Here is a 12,602-nt window from a genome sequence, read left to right on the forward strand (position 1 = left end):
ATATGTATATATGTTTGTACATATTTATTAGTCTATTTATTTTACTTGTACCTATCTATTCTATTTATTTTATTTTGTTAGTCTGTTTGGTTTTGTTCTCCGTCTCCCCCTTTTAGACTGTGAGCCCACTGTTGGGTAGGGACCGTCTCTCTATGTTGCCAATTTGTACTTCCCCAGCGCTTAGTACAGTGCTCTGCACATAGTAAGCGCTCAGTAAATACGATTGATGATGATGTTCGGATGAATGAATGAACGGAAGGCGGGGCAACGCGTGATTGACAGGCCGAGGGCGGGGGCGGGCCTGGGAGAGAGAGCCAATCGGAGCTCGGCTCTGATCGCCGTTCCCGGCCAATGAGCGGGCTCCCGGGGCGGGGCAGAGCCAATGGCGAAGCGGTTTACATATGGGGGCCGGGAGCGCGCGCGCGCGCCGCGGACTCGTGCGCGCGCGCCGCCGCCGTCGGCGATGGGAGCCCCGGCCTCGGGGGCGCCGAGCAGGTAGGAAGCGGGCGCGCGCATGCGCACGGGCACGCGCACGGGCACGCGCACATCAGCCCCGCCCCGCCCGGCGCGGCACCTTGCGCGGGGCGGGGGGCCCGAGGGCGAGGCTGCGGCCGCCCGGGGGAGCGGCACCGAAAGCAAAAAAAAAGAAAGAAGGGGGTTCGGTAGGCGATTACCGGCCGATAAGAGGTAGTAATGATGATGATGATGGGGTTTGGTAAGCGCCTACTCTGTGCAAAGCACTGTTGCAAGCGCTGGGGTCGAGGCGAGGTGATAATGATGGGATTTGTTAAGCCCTTAGGATGTGCAAACATTGTTGTAAGCGCTTACTGTGTGCAAAGCGCTGTTGCAAGCGCTGGGGTCGATGCGAGGGAATGGTATGAAGCGCTTACTATGGGCAAAGCACTGTTGCAAGCGCTGGGGTCGAGGCGAGGTGATAATGATGGGATTTGTTAAGCCCTTAGTATGCGTAAACATTGTTGTAAGCGCTGGGGTCGATGCGAGGTAATAATGATGGGGTTAAACGCTTACTATGGGCAAAGCACTGTTGCAAGCGCTGGGGTCGATGCAAGGGAATGGTATTAAGCGCTTACCATGGGCAAAGCACTGTTGCAAGCGCTGGGGTCGAGGCGAGGTGATAATGATGGGATTTGTTAAGCCCTTAGTATGCGTAAACATTGTAGTAAGCGCTGGGGTCGATGCGAGGTAATAATGATGGGGTTAAACGCTTACTATGGGCAAAGCACTGTTGCAAGCGCTGGGGTCGATGCAAGGGAATGGTATTAAGCGCTTACTATGGGCAAAGCACTGTTGCAAGCGCTGGGGTCGATGCGAGGGAATAATGATGGGATTTGTTAAGCCCTTAGTATGCGTAAACGTTGTTGTAAGCGCTGGGGTCGATGCGAGGTAATAATGATGGGGTTAAGCGCTTACTATGGGCAAAGCACTGTTGCAAGCGCTGGGGTCGATGCAAGGGAATGGTATTAAGCGCTTACCATGGGCAAAGCACTGTTGCAAGCGCTGGGGTCGATGCGAGGTGATAATGATGGGATTTGTTAAGCCCTTAGTATGCGTAAACATTGTTGTAAGCGCTGGGGTCGATGCGAGGTAATAATGATGGGGTTAAGCGCTTACTATGGGCAAAGCACTGTTGCAAGCGCTGGGGTCGAGGCGAGGTGATAATGATGGGATTTGTTAAGCCCTTACTATGTGCAAACATTGTTGTAAGCGCTTACTGTGTGCAAAGCACTGTTGTAAGCGCTGGGGTCGAGGCGAGGTGATAATGATGGGGTTAAACGCTTACTATGGGCAAAGCACTGTTGCAAGCGCTGGGGTCGATGAGAGGTGATAATGATGGGGTTAAGCGCTTACTGTGGGCAAAGCACTGTTGCAAGCGCTGGGGTCGATGCGAGGGAATAATGATGGGATTTGTTAAGCCCTTAGGATGTGCAAACATTGTTGTAAGCTCTTACTGTGTGCAAAGCACTGTTGTAAGCGCTGGGGTCGAGGCGAGGTGATAATGATGGGATTAAGCGTTTACTATGGGCAAAACACTGTTGCAAGCGCTGGGGACGATGCGAGGGAATAATGATGGGATTTGTTAAGCCCTTACTATGTGCAAACATTGTTGTAAGCGCTTACTGCGTGCAAAGCACTGTTGCAAGCTCTGGGGTCGATGTAAGGGACTAGTGATGGGATTAAGCGCTTACTATGGGCAAAGCACTGTTGTAAGCGCTGGGGTCGATGCGAGGTAATAATGATAGGGTTAAGCGCTTACTATGGGCAAAGCACTGTTGCAAGCGCTGGGGTCGATGCGGGGTAATAATGATTACAACAGTCTCCTTTCCTTTTTCCTTCCTTCCTCCTTTCCCTTCTCCTTCCCTCCTCCTTTCCCATCTCCTTTCCTCCTCCTTTCCCATCTCCTTTCCTCCTCCTTTCCCATCTCCTTTCCTCCTCCTCTCCCATCTCCTTCCCTCCTTTCCTTCTCCTTTCCCATCTCTTTTAGACTGTGAGCCCACTGTTGGGTAGGGACTGTCTCTATATGTTGCCCACTTGTACTTCCCAAGCGCTTAGTACAGTGCTCTGCACACAGTAAGCGCTCAATAAATGCGATTGATGATGATGATAATGATGGGGTTAAGCGCTTACTATGGGCAAAGCACCGTTGCAAGCGCTGGGGTCGATCCAAGGTAATAATGTTGGGATTTGTTAAGCCCTTAGTATGTGCAAACATTGTTGTAAGCGCGCTGGGGTCGATGCGAGGTGATAATGATGGGATTTGTTAAGCCCTTACTATGTGCAAACATTGTTGTGAGCGCTTAGTCTGTGCAAAGCGCTGTTGTAAGCGTTGGGGTCGATTGAAGGTAATAATGATGGGATTTGTTAAGCGCTCACTATTGTGCAAAGCACTGTTGTAAGCGCTTACTATGTGCAAAATACTGCTCTACGACCTGGGGTCGGCAAGGTAATGATGGTGTTAAGCGCTTACTCTGTGCAAAGCACTGTTGTAAGCGTTGGGGTCGATGGAAGGCAATAATGATGGGATTTGTTAAGCGCTTACTACTGTGCAAAGCACTGTTGTAAGCGCTCACTATGGGTAAAGTACTGCTGTAAGCGCTGGGGTCGATGCAAGGTAATAATGATGGGATTTGTTAAGCGCTTACTATGTGCAAAGCACTGTTGTAAGCGCTGGGGTCGATGCGAGGTAATATGAGGGTATTAAGCGCTTACTCTGTGCAAAGCACTGTTCCAAGCGCTGGGGTCGATGCGAGGTAATAATGAGGGTATTAAGCGCTATGTGCAAAGCACTGTTCCAAGCGCTGGGGTCGATGCAAGGTAATAATGATGGTATTTGTTAAGCACTTACTATTATGCAAAGCACTGTTGTAAGCGCTTACTATGTGCAAAGTACTGCGCTAAGCGCTGGGGTCGATGCAACGTAAAAATGATGGTATTTGTTAAGCACTTACTATGTGCAAAGCACTGTTCCAAGCTCTGGGGTCGATGCAAGGTAATAATGATGGGATTTGTTAAGCGCTTACCATTTGCAAAGCACTGTTGTAAGCACTGGGGTCGATGCAAGGTAATAATGATGGTATTAAGCGCTTACTATGTGCAAAGCAGTGCTGTAAGCGCTGGGGTCGATTCAAGGTAATAATAATGATGGTAATTAAGCGCTTACTATTTGCAAAACACTGTTCTAAGCGCTGGGGTCGATACAAGGTAATGATAATGATGGTATTTGTTAAGCACCTACTATGTGCAAAGCCCTGTTCTAAGCCCTGGGGTCAATACAAGGTAATAATAATGATGGTAGTTAAGCGCTTACTATGTGCAAACCACTGTTCTAAGCGTTGGGGTTGATACAAGGTAATAATAATGATGGTATTTGTTAAGCGCTTACTATCTGCAAAGTACTGTTCTAAGTGCTGGGGGGTATACAAGGTGATTTTGTCCCACATGGGGCTCACAATCTTCATCCCCCTTTTACAGATGAGGGAACAGAGGCCCAGAGAAGTAAAGTGACTTGCCCAAAGTCACACAGGTGATAATTGGCAGAGGCAGGATTAGAACCCATGACCTCGGACCCCCGAGCCCAGGCTTTTTCCACTGAGCCGTGCTGCTAATCAGGTTGTCCCACCTGGGCTCCCAGTCTCAACCCCCATTTTACGGGTGAGGGAACTGAGGCCCAGAGAAGTGAAGTGACTTGCCCAAGGTCACACCGCAGACAAGCAGCGTGGCTTAGTGGAAAGACTGTGACTTCTAGACTCCTAGAAAGACTTCTAGACTGTGAGCCCGCTGTCGGGTAGGGACTGTCTCTATATGTGGCCAACTTGTACTTCCCAAGCGCCTAGTACAGTGCCCTGCACACAGTAAGCGCTCAATAAATACGATTGAATGAATGAATGAAAGAGCAGGGGCTTGGATGTCAGAGGATGTGGGTTCGAATCCCGGCTCCTCCACCCATCGGCCGTGTGACCTGGGGCAAACCACTTCACTTCCCTGGGCCTCGGTGACCTCGTCTGGAAAATGGAATCCGACCGTGAAGCCCCACGTGGGACAACCCGATTACCTTGTATCCACCCCAGCGCTCAGAACAGTGCTTGGCACATAGTAAGTGCTTAACAAATCAATCAATCGTATTTATTGAGCGCTTACTGTATGCAGAGCACTGTACTAAGCACTTGGGAAGTACAAGTTGGCAACACATAGAGACGGTCCCTACCCAACAGTGGGCTCACAGTCTAGAACGGGGAGACAGAGAACAAAACAAAACATATTAACAGAATAAAATAAATAGAATAAATATGTACAAATCCTGTTATTATGACTATTGTTATTATTATTACAAGTGGAGGAGCTGGGATTAGAGCCCCCCCACCTCTGACTGCCCAACCGGTGCGCTTTCCAGTAGGCCACACTGCTTCGACAGCTACTTTGACTACTAGGCGAGCAGATGAAAGCGCTCGATAAATACGATTGATTGATTGATTGATTGATGAAAGGACGGAGGGGGAGGAACCGGGAAAAGGGCCGGGGGGCAGAAGGGAAGGCCTGACTTGGAAGGCTGACAACTGAGGACCAAGGCTGACAACTGAGGGGCAAAGAGCTGCCTTGGGGGGGACAATGTGGGAGAACTTGGGGTGCTCCCCCCTTTTAGACTGTGAGCCCACTGTTGGGTAGGGACTGTCTCTATATGTTGCCAATTTGTACTTCCCAAGCGCTTAGTACAGTGCTCTGCACATAGTAAACGCTCAATAAATACAATTGGTGATGATGATGATGATGATTTCCCTCCAGTGTTCATTTCTCTCTTTGCCATGGGGCATCTCCTTTACCTTAACTTGGCTTTTTCCTCTGTGGAGGTGGAGACCCGGCAAGTGACTCGCCTTAATCTGGGCCAAGGTGGGAAACCTGGTGAGCGGATGGAGTGGGAGAGAAATGTTGTTGGTCTTTAAGTCGTCAAGTCTAGAGACGTTGGGGTGGGCCCTAGTTTCCGAGGAGACTGGGCAATGGATTGAGATTTCATTTTGGACTAGCTAGGTTTAGGCAGAAATGAAATCTTCATTCCTCTAGGCTTGTAGGCAGGGACTGGGTCTATGAACTCTGCTGGGTTGTACTCTCCCAAATGCTTAGTACAGTGCTCTGCACAGAGTAATTGCCCAGTAAATATGTATATATGTTTGTACATATTTATTACTCTATTTATTTATTTATTTTACTTGTACATATCTATTCTATTTATTTTATTTTGCTAGTATGTTTGGTTTTGTTCTCTGTCTCCCCCTTTTAGACTGTGAGCCCGCTGTGAGGCCTTCCCAGACTGAGCCCCTTCCTTCCTCTCCCCCTCGTCCCCCTCTTCATCCCCCCCACCTTACCTCCTTCCCTTCCCCACAGCACCTGTATATATGTATATATGGTTGTACATATTTATTACCCTATTTATTTATTTATTTATTTATTTTACTTGTACATATCTATCCTATTTATTTTACTTTGTTGGTATGTTTGGTTTTGTTCTCTGTCTCCCCCTTTTAGACTGTGAGCCCACTGTTGGATAGGGACTGTCTCTATATGTTGCCAACTTGTACTTCCCAAGCGCTTAGTACAGTGCTCTGCACACAGTAAGCGCTCAATAAATACGATTGATTGATTGATTGTTCATAGGTATAATCAATCAATGGTATTGAGCAGTTACCGTGTGCAGAGCGCTGGGCTAAGAGCTTGGAAGAGTACACTACAACAGAGTTATAAATAATAATGAGAAGCAGCTAGAGGAGCAGCGTGGTTCAGCGGAAAGAGCCCAGGCTTTGGAGTCAGTGGTCATGGGTTCAAATCCCAGCTCCACCACTTGTGTGACTTTGGGCAAGCCACTTAACTTCTCTGGGCCTCAGTTACCTCATCTGTAAAATGGGGATGAAGGCTGTGAGCCCCACGTGGGACAACCTCATCACCTTGTAACTTCCCCAGCGCTTAGAACAATCAATCAATCGTATTTATTGAGTGCTTACTGTGTGCAGAGCACTGTACTAAGCGCTTGGGAAGTACAAGTTGGCAACATATAGAGACAGTCCCTACCCAACAGTGGGCTCACAGTCTAAAAGGGGGAGACGGAGAACAAAACCAAACATACTAACAAAATAAAATAAATAGAATAGATATGTACAAGTAAAATAAATGAGTAATAAATATGTACAACATATAGAACAGTGCTTTGCACATAGTAAGCACTTAATAAATGCCATCATTATTATTACAACAGAGTTGGTAGATATGTCTCCTGCCCACAACGAGCTTTCAGCCTAGAAGGGGATCCCAGTTTGTGGGTTTCAAAGATGAACCAAAAAGTGATTTGCTGTTTAGCACAAGGATTTAATGATGATGATACTATAGAGAGATACCATCTTGATTTATTACTCTCATAAAATGAACTCATTTGACATCCTAATAGGCCTATATTATTCAGAGAAGAAAAGTAATTTGACCAAGGTCATAGAGCTTGTGAGTGGAGGAGCCAGGATTTGAATCCAAGCCTCCAAAGTCCAATGTAGTTGTTTGTTTCAGTAGACTCTGCATCCTATTTAACACCTATTTAATGGTATTTGAGCATTTTTGATTAGCGGACCTGAAAGTAGTATACATATTTCCTTATCTTCGAAACAACCCCGTGAAGTTTGGTGTGCACACTTCTTTACAAATGAATAACCTGAAGGTCATAAAGGTGATTTTTGCTCCAGATTGTATAATTCCGAGTTGACATCTCATTTATTCAGTCCATGAGTTGGAGTAGAGATTCCAGTTTAATTGTTGTTCCAAAATCTGGATGTCTTTTATTCTTGTTGTCTGTACTAGAGTCTAGGAGGAGAGTGGTTCAGAAATGAAAATGGCAGTTGCTGATTTGGGAGACATTGGTTTTTCCAAGTTATCAAGAGAAAAAAGCCTTCATCACCAAATTGTCAAGGTTCTGTTGACTAAATTGAGGAATATTTGTGGCTTTAGTATACTGAATAATTACATGATATTTAAGCCCAATTAAAAATTTGTGTAAGCATTTTTAGTTTGAGATTCAAATGTCCCACCTCCCTCAACCCTGGAATAGGTGGATGTAATTTATGACAAGCTTGTTTTCTGAATGTTTAAGCCAATGTAGATTCAAGCTTGTTTTCTGAATGTTTAAGCCAATGTAGATTTACCATCAGGGAACCAAGTGCAAAATTAATAGCTCCCTAGTTATAAAAAGCTCAAATTATGATATTTTTTGTTTTAAATAGGGCATATAGGGAATTGAGTAGATGAGAATTAATCAAATGAAATGTGAATAAACTCTTGAATGCCGTAAAATTTCATGTTAAGCTCTTGAGAGCGATCAGTAGAATTATATTTTTAAGTTAACCGACAACATGAGATACAGTATATGAATTCTTTAAAAATATGAGGTGAAGTGCTAGATCCACAAAATTGTCTCCGGTTTCTTGGCAGATACTTCTCCATTTATGAGCTGACCCTCTGTGTGTAAGACAAATATGCCATTTCTAAAGTCCTTAAAGGTATCGGAAGCAGGCAGCCTGTTATTTGACTTTCTGCTTGTATTTGCACCTTTTGCTTAAAATTCACTTTAGCCAGCTGTCTTTTGGAAGACCTAAAAAGTCTTCCTCTTACATAGTTCTTAAATGTGTTTAGACTCTTGCCTTTTCGTGCGGTAAAGCCATTTCCACTGTCATTCGGTCGTATTTATGGAGCCATTACTGTGTGCAGAACATTGTACTAAGCGCTTGGGAGAGAACAATATAGGAGCCACTGGGTGGGTGTTGAATACTAGGGGCTTGGATCTATTGGTTGGTTGACTATCGTCTCTATTACTTGATCCTGACCGTTTCACTGGAATTAAGATGTAACAGTGCAGTGTCAGTGAACTAATGTCGCTCATTTTGGCAACCAACATTTCAGTTGGATTTTAACTTACATGGTAAAGCATGAGTACTTGGGAGGAGAAGTGCCTTCCTTTAAGGAAAAGGAAATAGCAACAACAGTAGTTCTAATCTGTTACTCGTGTGTCTGTGCTTCCCAGTTGTGGAGATCATTCAGGTGATGGAGACTACCCTAATGATTTTAGAAGTATCTGAGAACTACTTCAATTGCCCTATCCAAGTGCTTTATATTCTGAAATGCAAGCTTACAAAGGAGCATGTGCCAGCATACTCAGGATGGAAGAAACACTATGTTGGGCATCAGAAAAATATGATTTTTGCATCTCCTTTTTGTTCTTTTGCTTACGTGCTTGAAAGTGAACAATGAACACATTCAGATGTAGTCTTGTGGTGGATTTTCCTTTTGATGTAATGTATGTTTCCCTCTGCATTTTAGCTAGAACCCTGTTAGGGAATTAGGAGCATTCTTCTGGCACCGGGGGACCTGTTTGGGCTCTGCGTGAAATGTTTTTGGAAGAAACTTCTTATGTATGTGCATGGTGTTGGAATGCGTCAGTTTTCCTTAATGTGAGGTGTTGTAAGAACACATCCCTTTTGTAATAGAACTGGATATTCAGGGAGCACTAGGAGTAGGGGATGAGGCCTTGCTAAATATGAGATGGGCCTCTGGAAATGGTGTGGGCATATAGAAACTTGAGGGCTGTAGGTTTTGTTTGATTTTATTAAACCAAACTGCCTGTTTGTTTCCTCTTCAGTAAACTGGGGATAATCCCACTCCTCCCTGCCTCCCAGGGATGCTGTGAGGATAAAATGAGGTAATTGACCTGAAAGCCGCATAAAACTCCAGGGATGGTTATGTTGACGAAGGATGTCTAAAGGGGCTGGCTCTCAGGATGGCAGCCTGTGCCAAATGGAACATGGGGGAACACAAATTCAAAGCCAAGAGAACGACCACATTTTAGACTGTGAGCCCACTGTTGGGTGGGGACTGTCTCTATATGTTGCCAATTTGTACTTCCCAAGTGCTTAGTACAGTGCTCTGCACATAGTAAGCGCTCAATAAATATGATTGATTGATTGATTGATTGACCACATGGGAACTGACTGGGGTGTGAAGACCCCTTGGAATAGCTTCCAACAGGTCTTTTGCATTTTTAGGCAGCGCTGAGCCCTGTCCAGCAAACAGACCCTGGATACTGACTCTTGAACTGTCGCATTTATGCTTGTGGTTTAAGTGTTGGCCTGGCGTAACTGTTGTAATTTATTTTAATGTTGGTTTCCGCCTCTAGACTGTAAACTCCTTGTGGGCCCGGATTGTATCTACCAGCTCTGTTGTCTTCTCCCAAGTGCTTAGTATAGTGATATACTATATACTTATACTATATACTTAGTATAGTGATATAGTGATGTACTGTGTGCTCTGCACACAGTAAGCACTCAATAAATACGATTGATTGATTGATTGATTAATATGCACACAGTCAAAGCTCAATGAATCCCACTGATGGATTGCATACATCAGTATATGTATGCTTTTTGGAAGACTTTTCAGGTCTTCCAAAAGACAACTAGCTAAAGTGAATTTTAAGCAGAAGGTGCAAATACAAAGCAGAAAGTCAAATAACAGGCTGCCTGCTTCTGATACCTTTAAGGACTTTAGAAATGGCATATTTGTCTTACACACAGAGGGTCAGCTAATAAATGGAGAAGTATCTGCCAAGAAACCAGAGACAATTTTGTGGATCTAGCACTTCACCTCATATTTCTCATCAGTTTGTGAGAAGAGGCTGCTGGAGTTCTACTGATTTTTGAGTGGAGTTCACCCCATCTTGACTGACATCTTTTAGACTGTGAGCCCACTGTTGGGTAGGGACTGTCTCTATATGTTGCCAATTTGTACTTCCCAAGCGCTTAGTACAGTGCTCTGCACACAGTAAGCGCTCAATAGATACGATTGGATGATCTACATATTCCCCCAAAATCATTTTTCTGAAAAAGCCCCAGCCCCAGAGGATTTCAGATAGCAGAAAGCTTTTGGGAAATGATGTAACTGAAGCCCAAACCTGGTAGAAAAATATATATTTATCGTAGCTTTTTCCAGCAGATTTTAGACTGCAAAATATGGATGGGCTGAGTGTTTTGAATGTGGGTTTGAATAGGATTCCCGGAGCTCACCTGGGATTGGAAATAGGACCCAGGTAACCGCTAGCAAACCTGTGGTTCCCAGAACTGGGTGGTTCATTGTGCTTTCTGTGTGGAGCCTGGAACTGCAGGGGATCCAGGATATGAGTTCCATTTTTGGGGCCCGGAGTGGATTCAGGTTCCTTATAGAGTTCAATCCATAGCAGGTTTTTTGTTTTTTTTTTGGTTGTTGTTATTAAGCCCTTACTATGTGTCAAGCACTGTTTTAAGCACTGGGTTATATAGCAGTTAATCAGATCAGACAGTCAACCCCTGGTCCATGTCCTATCTCTAGCCTGGAATGCCCTCCCTCCTCACATCCGCCAAACTAGCTCTCTTCCCCCTTCAAAGCCATACTGAGAACTCACCTCCTCCAGGAGGCCTTCCCAGACCGAGCCCCCTTTTCCTTTGCTCCTCCTCCCCTCCCCATCACCCCTACTCCCTCCCTCTGCTCTACCCCCTTCCCTGCCCCACAGGACTTGTGCATATTTGTACATACTTACTATTCTATTTTATTAATAATATATATATATATATATATATATAAATATAATTCTGTTAATTTTGATGCTATTGATGCCTTTCTACTTTTTTTGTTTTGTTGTCTGTCTCCCCCTTCTAGACTGTGAGTATGTTGTTGGGACTGTGAGCCCATTGTTGGGTAGGGATTGTCTCTATCTGTTGCCAAATTGTAGTAATAATAATAATAATGATAATAATGATGGCATTTATTAAGCGCTTACTATGTCCAAAGCACTGTTCTAAGCGCTGGGAAGGTTACAAGGTGATCAGATTGTCCCACGGGGGGCTCACAGTCTTAATCCCCATTTTACAGATGAAGTAACTGAGGCACAGAGAAGTAAAGTGACTTGCCCAAAGTCACACAGCTTACAAGTGGCGGAGTCAGGATTTGAACCCATGACCTCTGACTCCAAAGCCCTTGCTTTTTCCACTGAGCCACGTTGTACTTTCCAAGTGCTTAGTACAATGCTGTACACACAGTAAGCGCTCAATAAATGCAGTTGAATGAATGAACATGGGGCTCACAGACTTAAGTAGGAGGGAGAACAAGTATTGAATCCCCATTTTACAAGTGAGAAGCAGCGTGGCTCAGTGGAAAGAGCCTGGGCTTTGGAGTCAGAGGTCATGGGTTCGAATGCCGCTCCCCCACATGTCTGCTGTGTGACCTTGGGCAAGTCACTTAACTTCTCGGAGCCTCAGTTACCTCATCTGTAAAATGGGGATGAACACTGTGAGCCCCACGTGGGACAAACTGATCACCTTGGATCCCCCACAGCGCTTAGAACAGTGCTTTGCACATAGTAAGCGCTTAACAAATGCCATTATTATTATTATTATTATTATTAAGTGAGGGAACTGAGGCACAGAGAAGTTAAGGACTGTCCAAGGCCAGTTTGGAGATTGTACTCTCCCAGTCTCTTAGTACAGTACTCTACATGCCATAAGTACAAGTTGACTGGCTAAAGAACAATTCCATGTTCACACTTTCTGTGAATCCCAAAAGACTTCATAGGAGCTCTTTGATTTGCATCACCTCTCACAAAACTGGTTGTAGGCAATAGTGTGTATCCGTGAGTCTGGCCAAATTACACCTTGTATATTTTCAGAACAGAGGAATACCACCCTAAGGATACATTCCCTCTCTGTATTGCTTGAGGCTGTATCCAAGCATGTTTTTTTTTTAATAATGGCATTTATTAAGCGCTTACTATGTGCAGAGCACTGTTCTAAGCGCTGGGGAATTTACAAGGTGATCAGGTTGTCCCACGTGGGGCTCACAGTCTTCATCCCCATTTTACGGATGAGGGAACTGAGGCCCAGAGAAGTTAAGTGACTTGCCCAAAGTCACACAGTTGACAAGTGGTGGAGCCGGGATTTGAACCCATGACCTCTGACTCCAAAGCCCGGGCTTTTTCCACTGAGCCACGAATTCCCTCCGGCCCCGGTTCCATCTGCGTACTGCAGGTACTTGTG

At 45.1% G+C, this 12,602-nt stretch overlaps 1 protein-coding gene across 1 annotated transcript in view; it reads left to right on the top strand.

Annotated features, from left to right (window-relative positions):
• Positions 1-470: 470 nt before the first annotated feature.
• MPP7 (membrane palmitoylated protein 7) overlaps positions 471-12,602 on the top strand; it is a 248,633-nt gene continuing 236,501 nt past the window's right edge. The window contains exon 1 of the mRNA XM_038755705.1: positions 471-495. The gene's annotated coding sequence lies outside the window, so the exon portion shown is untranslated. The remainder of the gene's footprint in view (positions 496-12,602) is intronic.

Source organism: Tachyglossus aculeatus, chromosome 13 (assembly GCF_015852505.1).
Source record: "Tachyglossus aculeatus isolate mTacAcu1 chromosome 13, mTacAcu1.pri, whole genome shotgun sequence".
In the NCBI taxonomy this organism is placed as follows: domain Eukaryota; kingdom Metazoa; phylum Chordata; class Mammalia; order Monotremata; family Tachyglossidae; genus Tachyglossus; species Tachyglossus aculeatus.